The following is a 16,513-nucleotide window of genomic DNA, read 5'->3' on the forward strand; positions in this document are numbered from 1 at the left end:
AAGTAGTGGGTAGGAAAGAAGCTACTGAGGTGTTGAGCTATCCCAAGCAGTAAAGATTGGGCCACCAGGAGCCCTAGGAACCTGCCACCCTGATTCCTTCCTTTCCCTTCCACTGTGTCCCCTGGACAGTGTCAAGAGGAAATGCTTCCAGATGCATTGTCATTGCATTGGATTCCTTGTCTATCAAAGACATGGGCAGTGGAGAAAAACTGACTTCTTCTAAACTTTTTGTGGCCTAGATCTGGAACTAAGTACAGTATGGAAAGCTTTTACTTTATCTGATGAAAGCTGACACAAATTCTAAAGCTCAGCTGCAGTCGTGTGGAGGAATGTAGGGTGGCCCCCTAATAATGAACATTCATTGAGCACATACTATGTGCCAGACACTGTGCTTCACATGAATTATCTCATTCAGTTCTCACAGCTACTCTGTGAGGTAGAGCCCATTATCATTCCCATTTTACAGATGAGGAAACTGACAGAGACATTGAGTAACTTGCCCAGGATCACACAGCCACTAAGTGATTTACCCAGGTCAGATCCGAAAAAGGAAAGTCTGAATTCCACACTCTTAATTACCACACTACACTCTCATGTTAGTCTTTATTTCTCTAGCTAGAAACATGACTTTTGGCTTCCTATTTTGGTGGAACAAGGATACTTTTAGGTACTAGACAAAGTTCCAAAACTTTTGAACGCAATAAGAGATTTCCTAATAAAAATTAGGTATGATGTTTCTATCTCAAGAGGAGAAAAACTACACAACAATGAATATAATTACTTGTGGTTTTAAATATTCAGAATTACTTTTCCTATGCTTGCAAAATAAACTGGGCAAAAATTTCCATTCACCACACAGGAAGCACTTTTGTTTGCTTTTATGTAATTTTTTTTTCATTCCATGACTTAAGAAGGTTTTGATTTGTGTGTACAGATGTCTGGGGCAAAGGTGGGGAATGGAAAGTCTGTTACATTAAAAGCAAAATGTTTATTATTACTTGTCTTTACTTGTCTTGCAGGCCTGAGAGTTCACAATGTTTGCATGCTTGCTTTTCTGAAGTCCCACACACCAAGGCCACTGAGTCCAAACAATAGTGTTAAAAAGCACACCCAAAGTATCACCTAAACTTGGCTCACCAATTTGAAAGAGAAGGCTTGTTCCTGAGCAAAACTGTCTCTCCCAGTTCATTTCCTTTATTGTTGAGTGGCAACGCCATCCACTCATTTAGCCAGGAATCTGTGCGCCAGCCTTCTCGGCTCTCCACTATTCACCAATAAGCCCTTTCTTAGACTTGTGCTCTGTCACGTATACACTCTCTCTTGCAAGGGTCACTGGGTTAGATCAGGCCTCCAGCATCTCCCTCCTGATCTTTCTGTCCCTACTCTAGTCCTATGTCAATCTGCCTCCACACCACAACCAGAGTAAACAATCTTTTTAAAATGTAAATCTAGTCAATTTGTGCTGGCTGCTGAGCTTCCTGTCAGTCTAAGATAAGGCCCAAACTCTTTCTAAGTCCTTTTACCATAGGCCTCCTATTCAGCCTCATCTCTTGACACATTTGTTACTTCTTCCCCCTGCACTGAAAATGTCAGCCATATTGAATGACGCAGCGTTCTCCAAATTCCCCAAGCCCACGCTTCCTCCTACTGCCAGGAGCCCTCTTCTGGTCCCCACCCCACCTCCTCACCACCCAGCCTCTTGTCTTCTGCAGAAATCCTATCGTGCTTCAGATCTTTGCTTACACCCTCATCAGTTCATTAAACAATCATTTTCAGATCCATTCACTACCAACCACTTCCACATCTAGTGTCCATTAGGTAGCTTTTCTGCATCCTCCTCAGGCTGCCCTGTACTCCCCGTTCTAAACCTCATTGCACTTGCGGCTGCAATGCCTGCTTGCTCTATTCCAGACATGACTGTGCTGGGAGCAGCATCAGAACAAGGACTGAAGGTGCCTTCTTTGCAGCCATATCTGCAATTCCCAGCACAGTGCCCAGGGCAGAGTAGGTGCTCCGTAACTATTTCTTTTTTTTAATTTTTAAATATATTTTATTGATCATACCATTACAGTTGTACCATTCCCCTCCTTCATTCCCCTCCACCCTGCACACCCCCTCCCCCACCATTCCCCTGCTTTAGTTTATGACCACGTGTCTCAAGTTCTTTAGATTCTGTATTTCCCCTACTATTCTCGCCCTCCCCCCTATCTATTTGCTACCTACTGTCTATGCTATTATCTGTACCTTCTCCTCCTCCCACTCCCCTGTTGCTAACCCTCCATGTGATCTTCATTTCTATGGTTCCACTCCTGATCTAGCTGTCCTCTTGGTTTGCTTTTGGTTTAGGTGTGGTTGTTAATAACTGTGAGTTTGCTGTCCTTTCACTGTTTGCATTTTTTATCTTCTTTTTCTTAGATAAGTCCCCTTAACATTTCATATAATACGGGCTTGGTGAGGATGAACCCCTTGAATTTGATCTTATCTGAGAAGCACTTTATCTGCTCTTCCATTCTAAATGAAAGCTTTGCTGGATAGAACAATCTTGGATGTAGGTCTTTGGATTTCATGACTTAGAATACTTCTTTCCAGACCCTTCTTGCCTGTAAGGTCTCTTTTGAGAAATCCACTGACAGTCTGATGGGTACTCCTTTGTAGGTGACTGTCCCCTTATCTCTTGCTGCTTCTAGGATTCTCTCCTTCATTTTAATCTTGGCTAATGTAATTATGATGTGCCTTGGTGTGTTCCTTCTTGGGTCCAACTCCTTTGGGACTCTCTGACCTTCCTGGATTTCCTGGAAGTCTATTTCCTTTGCCAGACTGGGGAAGTTCTCCTTTATTATTTGTTCAAATAAGTTTTCCACTCGTGGCTGTTTCTTTTCCCTTTCTGGTACCCCTATAATTCGGATGTTGGAACGTTTAAAGATGTCCTGGAGGTTCCTATGCCTCTCCTCATTTTTTTGAATTCTTGTTTCTGGTTGGATGTTTCGTTCTTCCTTCTGGTCCACTCCCTTGATTTGAGTTCCAGTTTCCTTTTCATCACTATTGGTTTCCTGTGCATTTCCCTTCATTTCAATTACTTTAGCCTTCATATGTTCCTCTAATTTGTGACTATAATTAACTAGTTCTGTGAGCATCCTGATCACCAGTGTTTTGAACTGTGCATCTGAGAGGTTCGCTATTTCTTTTTTGCTTAGAGTTATCAGCTCTGGGGTTTTGAGTTCTTCTTGAGCCATATTTTGGACTGTTCGTGCCTGTTACTATTTCTTGAATGAATAACTGTTTGAAGAATCCTTGATTTTGAAGGAACTATATTACCTCAGGAACAATAACCAACTAGCACTTTGCTATTTGAATCATAATGCATGATGTAAGGACAGGAAACTAACATGTTTTTGTATATCACATTGAAATTAATTCAATAAAAATAATAATTAATCACCCTCATTTATCTTTTATCATTTGTCCATTCTAATCTTCAAATAATTCAAATAATAGAACATTCTGTTTTAACAGCTAAATCTCATTTTCTCATTTAAAATGAGATTAAGCTGTTACTGATTAATCCATAAATCCTAGAAAAATAATTGCACGTTTCCATGAGTGATAAATAAATCACAGTGTATAATACGACTGCAAAGTTATATGACTGATATTTTTAACATAAATATCCCCACTAAGTCTCATTGGCAGCAAAGCTTTCATTCTGATGACAGTGCCATTGGTTAAAACATCATAAAGCACCGCCCTGGACCCCATCTCCTCCGGCCTCTCCAGAGTCAGGAACCCTCAGTCCTATCGCTTGTTCCTAGACCGACTTCCTATGACTCATTCCCTCTGTTTGTAAAAATGATATAATTTCTCCAATCATTGACACATACAAACACATTTCCTCAGATCCCATACCCCTGCCATCTACATTTCTCTCTTCTTTCTTAGAAAAGACAAGTCCACTCTCAGTCTCTTCCCCTCAGTGCTTCCTAGATGTTTCTCAACCCACTGTACGTGGGTTTCTGTCTCTATCATTCCACTGGCCCTTCTTTCCCAAAGCCTACCCATGAACTCCACATTGCCAATGCCAACCAACACTCTACATCTTCTCCTTCCTGGACCTCTGTGAATCATTTGATGCTTATAACTTACTTTATATTGATGTTATAATTTACCTTGAAATAGTATCACCCATTCCTGACTGAGTTACCAGAACTAAGGGCCATACTGTTTATTTTAGGTTGCTTTGCCAACCTCTACTGTGATTTATTCAGTGTTAAATTTAAAATTTAAGTTTCCAAATAAAATATTCATTCTCTTAATTTCAAACAACACTTCACTGAAGCCCTTCTGTGGTCCCCATGCATGGTCAGAATCATTGCTCTCTTTTTTATAACTTCCATCTCTCTGATCTCTTCCAGCTTGAGTTTTTCTGCCAGCTATCATTTCTCTCTTCTCCTAAGTGCGGATGTTGCAATTGCCCAGAATGTGAGCTTCAGGCCTCGGCTTTCCTCATTCTATCTACTCCTCCTCCGTGATCAAGCACGTAAAATGCCGACACCATTTTTCTTCTGTAACTCTTAAGCTGATTCTGAAAGCTATTTCAAAAATGTTTTGAACTGTAATAATATGTTAAAATGAGTACATAATCCTTCCAGAAGACTAAAACTTAAAAAAGACTCACAACCTCCTCTACATACATGGGCCAGGAAAGCAGAAACAATTGAAAAAATTACACCTGGTGTAAGGCAGTGGTGGAAATTGGGGCAAATTTGAGAGCACACAGTTTAGGCGAAGCAGTCAATAAGACCCAGTGTCCATTACTGCAAGGAAATGTGAGTCCAATATAGCCATATCTTCTGATTTTTTCCAAATAAATATGAGTCTACTCTTCATGGGAAATATCCCACTATTTAAATTTTGCAGTTTATTCAAAGCATGTAAAATACAGTGTGAGCCATCACTGTAGGAGGCAAATAGAACATGCCTATAGCCTATCAATTGTTTACCTCTGGTTCAAAGGTTGTAACAGGCATTTGGCGGTAAATACATGTATGTATACATACCTACAAAGTTAGAAGGTCCTTGTGCTAGTTCTGCCTTCATCATTTACCAGCTGTGTAGCCCTGAGCAAAACCAGGGCATTTTCTGGATGGATGTCCACTCATTTGAAACCTCAAAGGATTCTTGTGCAGACCAAAAGGTAATGGATATGGAAGCTCTTAAGAACTATTGCATGATACCAAAAAAATCTAGTTATTATAGTCAAATTTTATTGACTTAAAATTTTGTGACCTTAATAATATTTTAGTATATTAAAAATATTTTAATACATTTTGATTCATCTTGAATTTTTACAGAAAAACATGACAATAGTTTCATTGGCATTTTTGGGATGGCTATGCAGTATAAGGTTTGAATAACCTCTTAGGGTTATTCAAATGTATTTTTAAGAAATAAAATGATCACTCCAACCCTATGAAATACATTCCATTTCAAAATTGCTCTCTCTCTCTCTCTCTCTCTCTCTCTCTCTCTCTCTCTCTTATTTTTCTCTGTAAGCACCTTAAGGGCAAAGATAGTATCTTCTCCAATTGCTGTTTAGTACCTAAATGCCCTTCACCCAAGTGGCTCAGATTGGCTAGAACACAACACTGGAATTCATTAGCTATTACAGAGGTTATGTCAAATTATATTTGGTTTCTTGGGTGAGCTTTTTGTGAATGGATGACACCTACTGGTAAAAACTGATAATCTTTTTCTTTTTAAGAAGAAAAATAAATGTTCTTCTTTTAAGCCAAGAAAGAGAGAAAGAGAGAGAGAGTTACATCCAGCAGAGTCCAACACTGTCAAAAGTATAATTGCTACCAGAGGTACAGATCAAGGATTTTATATAATCATGAGAAAATGTTCATGCTACAGCAAGCAGAAAAAGCAAATTATATTTATTATATACATAGGAGCTAAATGTTTAAATTGTTATATAAAATTTACAGATAAAAATAGATAATGCTATACATAAAAACTATATGTAGAAACAATTCAAAAGATAGGCACCAGAATATTAATTTGTAGTATCACCAATTATTATTTTCCCTTTGTGTTTTCTGCACTTTCGAGTTTTTCTCCTATGACCATGTATTGTTCTCAAACAAACAAGCAAGCGAAATAAACTGGAGATACTAAAATAAAGAACAAACTGACAGTAACCAGAGGGGAGGGGATAGAAGGGGAAAGAAGAAGAAGAGACCTCAAGGAACATATGCAAAGGGCCCGTGGACAAAGCCAATGGGGGGTAAGATTGAGGGTGCGGTGGAGCAAAGTGGTGGCAGGAAAATGGAGACAACTGTACTTGAACAACAATTAAAAAAAGAAAACAAATAAACAAACAGTGTGTACACATGTTTATGTGTGTTATGTGAATTTTTTCTTTCCTAAAAGGTTTATGAAATTATCTTATACATGATGAAGCAGAATACCTAAAACACAAAGAACACAAGTGATTAGAAAGACTGAATTAGGAAACAGAAACAAATTATAATTAATTAAAAGTTCTGCTTTTTCTTTAAAATCATTATCTTGAGCATGCTTAATTATGGGAAACTGAGACGCTCACCTAAAATTTGAAGGAAGTCAGGACCCCTGCTATTTTTTTCAATAGAAACATATTTAAAAGAAGTGTGCTATACATTTTTCAAAAGAGGATAAATATTAATCAAATATTGGTTCTGATGTGATTGATTGCCAAGAAAATCCAAGAGAATGAAGTAAAAAAGTATTATGATAATTAAGGAAATTAAGTAAGGCAGCCAAGAACAAATAAGTATCAGAAAAACCAAAGGAGATCCGAGGTAGCAGGGAAGTAGGTAGAAGTTTTGCTAACCTCCTCCCAAGACCAAACTGGAATTACTGCTAAATTATAGAAAATCACTCTGAACAAACTGGAGACTAGCTGGAGAGAAGTTTTATATCCAAGGACTAACTGAAGAAACCACATCAGCACATCAAGTCTGATAGGAAGTACAGAGGTACAAGAAGGCTGGTTGGGCTTCCACAGGCAGCAGCTGAAGTTTTGAAGGGATATTTCAAGAGCTGTGTGTTCCCCTTGAGAAATGTGGAGTCTAAACCCCAAGCTGGGCTCCCCATCTTACAGCACCAGAGCCAGGAAAGAAACCCAAATAATATCCAGCTGTGAAAAGCAGCAGAATTTTTGTCCACTAGAGAGAGAGAGCTGGAGACACAGACAGCCTCCTAAAGAACCAACACAAAAAATTCTGTTTGCAGCCACTTACCCTGGGCTCCAGCAGAGGGAGACAGAGTGGACTAGAGCCATGTGAGGGGGTGTAGGGTTAATGGCCGGAGGGAGAAAGCTGAAGGGTCAGCCTCCAGGATCCCTGTGCTGAATCATTCCCCATTCTGCAGAAGTCATTTTTCTCAGGCAGAGCACTCCACTTCAAAAGACATCAGCCTGGAGAGAAGCAATAGCTTCACCTGCAGTAATCCCTCTTGCCCCACCCTGTGAAGCTTAATCCCTGCTGCCGAGGAATACAGCCAGAGACTCTTCCAGTGACTAGCCTAGCAGACAGCCTGCAGGTGGAGGCAGATCTCCGAGAGCTTTGAGACTTTAGCTGATCATCCCCTGGGCCTAGTGCAAGTAAAAGCTGGCCTGGGTGTGCAGCTTGGTTCTTTCTGCACACACCAGATCCAGCAGAGGAAACCAAACCCCATGCATCACTGATAGTTCCAAACAGGTTGCCCAGGGTCACTTACAGGCAGCATCTGGCATAGGGAGGAACCAGAGTCTTTGCAGATTTACCTAATATATAGAAACAAACACAGACAGGCAGAAAAATGGAAGACAAAGAAACAGGCCCCAAATGAAAGAATAAGAGATTTCTCCAGAAGACCTAAATGAAATGGAGGCAAGGATTTAACAGACATAGAGTTTAAAGTAATGATTACAAGGATACTAAACAGCATAAAAAAAGACATAGGAACCATAAAAAAGACCAGTCAGAAATAAAAAATGCAATATCTGAAACAAATGATACACTGGAAGGAATAAACAGTAGATTATATGAAGTAGAGGATCAAATCAGTGATCTGGAAGACAAGGCAGAAAAAATATCCAAGCAAAGCAGCAACAAGAAAAAAGAATTTTAAAAAATGAGGACAGTTTTAGGGACATTTGGGAAAACGAAGCATAACAATATCCACATCATGGGGATACTGAAAGGAGAAGAGAGACAGCAAGGGATTAAGAACCTATTTGAAAAAAATAATGACAGAAAACTTCCATAACCTGGTGAAGGGAAAAGGCACACAAGTCCAGGAAGCACAGAGTCCTAAACAAGATGGACCCAAAGAAGGCCACACCAGACCACATCGTGCTAGGGTTCACATGCCAAAGCTTAAAACAAGGAGAAATACTAAAAAACCACAAGAGAAAATCAGTTAGTTACCAACAAGGGAGCTCCCATAAGACTGACATCTGATTTCTCAAAGAAACATTTCAGAGTCGAAGGGATTGGCAAAAATATTCAAGGTGATGAAAAGCAAGGACCTACAACCACAAGCACATTATCCAGCAGAGTTATCATTTAAAATTGAGAGTGAAATAAAGAGCTTCCCAGACAAGAAAAGGTTAAAGGACTTTGTTACCACTATACCAGTATTGCAACAAATGTTAAAGAGTTTGCTTTAAGAAAAAGAGAAAAAAGGACAAAAAAGGAACAAAGAGGAAAATAATGAAAAAATAAAATAGCAATAAATATGTATCTATCAATAATCACTTTAAATTTAAATGGCTTAAAAGCTCCAGTCAAAAGCCCTAGGGTAACTGAATGGATAAGTAAACAAGACCCACATATATGCTGTCTACAAAAAGTTCCCACTTCAGAACAAAAGATACACAGAGACTAATAGTAAAGGTACGGAAAAAAGATATTTCATGCAAATTGAAAGGAAAAAAACAGCTGGGATAAAAATACTTATATCCAACAAAATAGACTTTAAAACCAAGGCTATAGTAAGAGACAAAAAAGGGCACTACAAAATGATAAAGGGAACAATCCCACCGAAGGATATAACAATTGTAAACATGTATGTGCCCAATGTAGGAGCACCTAAACATCTTGTTAAAGCAAATCCTGATAAACATAAAAGGCGAGGTTGACAGAAATACAGTCATAGCAGGAGATTTTAGCACTCCACTAACTTCGATGGATAGATCTTCCAGACAGAAAATCAACAAGGAGACAGAAGCCTTAAATGAAACACTAGATCAAATGGATTTAATTGATACCTTATGAGCATTTCACCCCAAAGCAGAAGAATAGACACTCTTTGCAAGTGCACATGAAACATTTTCTGGGATAGACCACATGTTAGGACACAAAACAAGTATCAGTAAATTTAAGAAGAATGGAATCATATCAAGCAGTCTGTCTTTGGACTTCTGCCTTTCTTATTGTTGTGAATTACCTACTTAGATCTACGTACTTAGATCTACCTACTTAGATCTTTGGTTTTTTAATAGTTTATTTTTATTGTATTTTCCCCATTACCATTTATCTTAACCTACATTAAGAAAACAAGGTCAAGCTCACTAGTAAGCAAGGAGAAGTGAGATAGATAAAACCATGAGATACATTTTTCCTACCAAGTTGGCAAAGATATTTAAATAACATTTTAAAGATATTAAATCATATTTGAAAAATGTTAAATGATATCTAAAAGATATTAAGTAAAACCTAATGTTTGGTTATGGTAAAGAAGTAAGTAGCAGCATTTTTTACCCACAACTAGTGGGAGCAAACATTGATACAGCCTTCTGAAGGGGAATTTGATTATAAATAGCAGTCTTACAGCACACCACATGGTCTCCTGACCAAGCAGCACCCTCCCAGAGGGCCTGCTCTACCACTTTATTAGATGTTTCAGGTGGGTTAGGGCCCCACTGAAGCTCCAGTGGACCCCAAATATACAGCAAGGCATCAACATTATAAATTATGTCTAAACAAACTCCAAACATACAGATTTTTTATTGTTATTCGGGTACAGTTGTCTCCATTTTCACCCCACCACACACCCCTGCCCCACACATCCCTGCCTCCCATCTTTGAGCCTACACCCTTTGGCTTTGTCCATGGACCCTTTACACGTGTTCCTTGATGGCCCTTCCCCTATTTTCCCCCATTATCCCTCTCCCCCTTCTTCTCTGGTTACTATCAGTTTGTTCTTTGTTTCAGTATCTCTGGTTATATTTTGTTCACTTGTTGGTTTTGTTGATTTTTTAAAATCTGCTTTATATCTATTTGGAATCATCCAAATGATTGCATGAATTTTATTCTTTTAATTGTTTAGTGTTGGATGGACAACGTCTGAACAGTAATGTAGCAGAGTTATACCTATTCCACCTTCAAACATTTGCATTGGAAATAGAAAGGTGTCTGTGACCTGAAAGAGAATAATAGCAGGACAAATAGAAATTGTAATAGGAACTATTCTGTTTCCTTCCCAGACTGACTGAAGGAGGTCTCAGGGTATAGTTAATGCAATGCAACTTAAAGATATGTAAGAAACATGAGCCACTTCTCAATGTGCTATAGTTTTAATTGTTCCAGTAGACTTCTTGCTGTTATATATATATTTTTAAAAAACTTAAATTAATGCCACATATTCTTGAGGTAGCCTATATCTGCATTTTACATTATCTCATCAGATAAGTGATATTCTCTACAACTGATAGATAGGTAGCTTCTATTCCCAAGAAAACATGCCAGCCAATGGCCTGTAAAGTATTTTATTTTTGTTAACAAATGTATTTTCAGCAGTGCTAATGCCCCTCTCCCTGTAGTGCAACACTAAAGCCCAAACCAAACCCAAGCCATCGAATAGTAAATAAGATATTCAGACTTCAGTGTAAAGTAATATTGACTTTGAAATATAGAGAATGTATTGTTCAGGGATTTCTAAGTCACAGAAACCCAGACTGGCTTAAGAAAAGAAATCATGAGTCATGAAACTAAAAGTTCGAGAGAACTTCGGGTACAGCTAGATCCAGGAATTGACCATTATTGGTATTTCCTTTCTGCTGTTTTCTGTTTTGGCCTCAGGTGGAAGCAGGATGTTCCAAGGAACTCCTGCTTTATATCCTCCCACCTTTTCAACTGCGGCAGTTTATAAAAAGAGGATATTGACAGACCAGCAGAAGTCCTGTGTCTGGTGTCCTACACTGATGGGGCGTGTGCCCCCTTTCTTTTTTAATAATCCCGGTGGCAAAGAAAATGCAGAGCCTTTGATCGCATTACAGTGAGTGCAGTCTCAGAGACTGGAGCCCACAGGTAACGGCAGCCTCAGCCCAACACCATGAACTAAGAGGTGGGAAAATGTGGCCCCTCCAGGAAAATCAAGGTGCTGTTACCACCAAAGAGGAAAAGGAACATTGGGCAGACAAAAGCAGCAGAAGTCTGCCAAAATGGGAAAATGTTTCCCTCACCTTGACACTAGGGACAAAACAAATGTTCAAGGCACAGCATGAGAACTCATTGTGGTAGGATGTAGAACCAGACATTTAGACTAAATCACTGATAGTGATTAACAGTAACTCTCTTAGTCATTTCATCACTCAAAATAGAGAAGGAAAAAATGAGAGCCTGAAATTAACACTCTGTGTTCCAAGGCCTTGAATAGTTTAACTCATTTGCAACAACAACAACAAATTGAAACATAATGAGGAAAAGGATCTTTTCTACTCTGCTCTGTGCTTTAGGAGATTGAACCTACTGACTGCATCAACTCTGTCAACCTCTGGCCCTCATTAGCTTTCTTCAGCTGTGAGTATGCTGCTGGGAGAGTGCAGGGCAAGGGGAAAGTCAAGTTGAGTAGCTGTTTCCTAGGACTCCCTTCAAAATCACAGCTTCCAGCACAAAGCTATCTCTCACAGCTACAGCCAATCCTACAGCTTCGTGTGGGCTCTGGTAACATTCCTTCTCCTTGACCTTCAGATCTCGAGGTGGTAATGGCTTCCTTCTGCTGCTTGACCCGGTATATTTCTCCTTCTCATATTGATTTTCTTTAACCCTGCTTATATCTTTTCAATAATCTCTTTATTAAACTTCCTTCAGTTACTCCTGCTTGAGTTTACTGCCTATTTCCTTTGAGGAGGGAAGGTGACCCCTAGATCTAAGGACCAAATTTGTAAAGAGATTAACAGTAAGTACCTGGCTGCGTGTGTATTGTCAGTTCCGGAGTGAAGCGAGGAAGAGGCCTTCGTTTCACCCCCCACCCCCAACCCGTTGACCCGCTCATTGACGGGTGAATTTCCTTTACATGGGGATGAAGCCTTTCCTTACACTATTATGGAGAGGAGCATAGCATGCAAATTTCTCTGGCTTAAAATTCCCTCACTCTGTAAATGATTGCTGTCAGCTTCGTTCTTGAAAGATAAGGCTGGTGACAGAGGGGGACAGAGCAGTGAGGCAGAGTCAGATAAAGAGAATGGGGACGACACAAGGAAGGATCCAGGGGGAATAAAGAACCTTGTGTACCAAAGATGGGCTTTTTCAACATACAGTTTTAAAGACTGACTCTAAAGCTGAGCATCTCTTCTCTACCTGCCTAGAATAAATGAGGTTCTCCATGGTTAGGGACTGAATTGTTTCTCCCTGAAAACTTGCATGTTGAGGTCCTATCCATGTCCCCGCTCTTGGACCTAAGAATTAGACTGCGTTTGGAGACAGGACCCTTAAAAGGTGATTAAGGTAAAATGAGGTCATATAGGTGGGCTCCAATCCAATATAACTGGTGTCCTATAAGAAGAGGATATTAGGACCCACATGCACAGAGGAGACACAATGGGATGCCATGGGGAAATCAGCCAAACTACCCGAAAAGGGCTGCATGAGGCATTGTTCTTGGTTCCCATCGTAACATAAAGGGAGGCTTTCACAATGTCTACAGACCTTGACGTCCTGCAAATTGAAGAGGATTTCCACCAGTTCCTTGCAGCAGGAACCCAGTTAGGTGTCACCAACCTTGACTTCCAAAAAGAACATGCACCTACAGAAGGAAAAGTGATGGCATCTTCAGCATAAAGAGAACCTGAAAGAAGCTTCTGCTGGTAGCTCGTGCCATTAACCCAGCTTGGATGTCGTCACATCCTTCGGGAATACCGGCCAGCATGCTGGGCTGAAGTTTGCTGCTGCCTCTGGCGCCTGTCTCATTGCTGCCACTTCACTCTTGAGACCTCCGCTAACCGGGTCCAGGCAGTCTTCTGGGAGCCACAACTGCTGGTGGTTACTGATCCCAACCAAGACTGACCACCAGCCTCTCACAAAGAGGTCTTATGTTAACACACCTACCAATGCCCTGTGTCACAAGACGCCCCTCTGCACTATGTGGACATTGCCATCAAGTGCAACAGCAAAGGAGCTCAGTCAGTGACTGATGTGGCGGATACTGGTCCAAGAAGCTTTGCACATGCACAGCCCCGTCTCCCAAGAGCTCCTACAGGAAATCATGCCGGATCTCTACTTGCACAGAGATATTGAAGCGATTAAAAAGGAAGAGCGGGCTGCTGCTGAGAAGACTGGGACCAAGGAGGAGGAATTTCAGGGTGAAGGAACTGCTCCAGCTCCTGAATTTACTGCTACTCAGCCCAAGGTTGCAGACTGATCTCAAGGCGTCCAGGTGCCCTCTGGGTCTGTCAGCAGCCTCCTACTGAAGACGAGAGCACTCAGCTGCCACTGAAGATGGGTCTACAGCTCCCGCTGCTCAGGCCACTGAATGGGTGGGAATACCACTGAGTGGTCTTAAGCTAGTCTTCCACGGATTCTTCAACAGAAAATGGAGACTAACCAAGAGAGATGGTTGATGGAAAATAAAGTCACTAAAAAATCATTTCATTAAAATAAAAGCCAAGGATTGAGGCCTGGAAGAGTACCTTTCCTCGTGGTTCTCAGAAGAAGCCTATCCTGCTGACACATTAATCTGGCACTTAGAGTGTCCAGCACTGTGAGACATTTCTGTTGTATGAGCCAGCCAGTCTGTGGCACTTCGTCAGGGCAGCCCTAGCGCACAAATATACCCACCCCCATGGTTTCTAAGGAAAGGACTTTTCCTCTGAGGGAAAAAACCCTCCTCCACCATACCAACAAAACCAAACAATCCACTGTTTTAGCATTGTGAAACTGCCCCTTTCACATACAGATTCTAAGGGGAAGTAATCATTTTTAAAAGTCTATCCACCATTATGAGTCATTAAGTCCATCATTCCAGGCGACAAAATTGCTGGCGCATTTATTCCCCAGCCATTTTTTTCAAATTAAATTATGGTTGGAGTATTGTCCACCCTCTCAAATACTAGAACGAAGCTCCACTCCTAAGCAAGGCTTTGACTTTTTAGGGCTTAGCATGTTTTTTCTTCTCAAACAGTGCTCACTGAACAAAAAGGAAATTCAACTGATGTGAACAGCAAAAAATAAAAGAAAGTAAGGTGAGATCCCTGGAATATTGAGGTCAGTTCCATACCAAACTCCAGCAAAGGTTGTTTATCTTTATAAACTTATCTACAACTTCTGGGTCTCCTTCAGCCCATACCCTGACCAACCCCAAACCCCTTAATCTGCAAGGATTTGCTTGCTAAAGATCGGTATGTTCAGTTTGCTTTTGGTCAGTGCATGACATGAATAGGGAAATTCTACCTAAACAGCAAAGGAAAGCAAAGCAAAGAAAGGGCTGTACACAATCACATTTCTTTTTTCTCTCAATGGGGATAAATACCGCCAGGACACCCCCGCTCCCATTGCCCGTGTTACAAAGTAATAGAACTCTGCTTTGATATTTTTGCTTGGGAACTCACTGCCTTAGAAATAAATGTAAAAGCATCAAGTAGATTTGGGGCCGATTAAGAAACACAATCAAAACCAAATTGCTAAAGTTTTAGAGAATTCGGCCTCAGAAATGGAATAACATATGTGACAGAAGAGCCATGAATGGAGTCATTTGTTTTCACTGTCTCATTTCAGTCCCAAGTTCCGGAGTTGTTCATTTTTATTTAATTTAGTGAGGCTCCATGTTCTTACCAGTAATTTGTAGGAGTGAGTTTTTCTTTCAACTACATAAAATTAAACGTTTTGCCACATTCTTAAAGGTGCTATTTATTACACCCCACGCCCAGGAATGTTTTTCATAAAATACAACTTGATTTCAAAACATAAAACTGGATTCCCTTCGCAGACTTTTGTTAGCTCTCAGCTGTGCTGGCGCAACAGAGCTTCATCGAGGATGAAGGATGATGTTAGGATCCAGGGGGTCCGCCTGCCTGGTGCAGAAACTGAGATCTGCTTCTGGGTCCAGGCCTTTGGGACTTGAACCCACCTTCTGGTCTTACTAGCTGCTGGCCGGTGGCTGGGAGACAACTTCCAAGTTTAGCTTTCGCATCTATAAAATGGAGATAGTGACAGAACCTGCCTCGTTCGTTTGTTGTGGGGATCACACAACTTAACAGAAGTTAAGTTGGCACTTCCACTAGGTGTCAAATACGGTTTATCTGCTCAGCAAGTATCGGCTGCTGCTGGTGTTAAGGGAGCAGAGAAAGAGCATGAGCTCTCACCTTCCAGCTGCAGGCCTCAGCTCCACCCCCTACGGCAGTTAAACAGCCAATGGAAGGACTGGAAATGCCTGTGTCAACCGAGGGGTGACTTGCATGGTTAGCTGGTCAAACCTCTAGCGGTCTCTGGGAGGCCCCGACCTAGGCCTGTGGTGGCGGTGAGGTTTTGTGACACCAGCGTTCTTAGTGGGTTTTGTTTTGAAGATGCAGAGGTGAACGACTTTCAAAAAAAAATCACTTCAAACTCTCTCTTGCTTGACTTATATTAGTTAGTAAAAATTTAAAACCATTGCTTATTATGTGTGCTCAAAAGCTGAATATAAAAAGATGACTAAGATGAAATGTAAGAAAGGAGAAAACTTCATGAAAAAAAGCTAAAAGCAGAACTCAACATTATTTTCATGTCTGAGATGGGAAGTTTTCTTATATTGTAAGAAAAGTTTTATTGAATCTTTCCTTTCTATCACACTCCATCTGTAACTGGTAGAAGAGAGAGAGAAATTATTTTGCCTAAATCATTTCCAAATTGACTGCCTTGTTGGATATAGTGAGTTTTGTGTTAACAGCATTTTCCCTAAATATTCCCAGAATTTGATGCAATAATATCTTTCAAGGACATAAATTATCCAAGCCAGATTCTCGAAGTGTCATTTTGGGGCCCCTTGGTGCGTAAACTAAGGAAAACAACGTGCATCAAAACCTGGAAAGCCCACCTGTCTGATCCAGGGAAGCCATGGGAAGTGTTTCCCTCTATGGAGAACAGTGCCCTTCAGTTGCCCAGAATCTGAGCCCAGAAATCATTAAAGTAAGCTCAAAGGCATTTTTAAAAAATATCCAGGATCCTGTTTTAAAGATGCTAGAGGAAACAGAAAGCCCAAGGTTTCGGAAGCTGCATCCTGACCTGTCAGATGT

The 16,513-nt window shown here is 40.5% G+C and overlaps 1 pseudogene; it reads left to right on the plus strand.

Annotated features, from left to right (window-relative positions):
* Positions 1-12,941: 12,941 nt before the first annotated feature.
* Positions 12,942-13,806, plus strand: LOC118985864 (40S ribosomal protein SA-like; annotated as a pseudogene).
* Positions 13,807-16,513: the final 2,707 nt, after the last annotated feature.

This window comes from Sturnira hondurensis, unplaced genomic scaffold (assembly GCF_014824575.4).
Source record: "Sturnira hondurensis isolate 20B ecotype Veracruz unplaced genomic scaffold, ASM1482457v3 Scaffold0004136, whole genome shotgun sequence".
Taxonomy (NCBI): Eukaryota; Metazoa; Chordata; class Mammalia; order Chiroptera; family Phyllostomidae; genus Sturnira; species Sturnira hondurensis.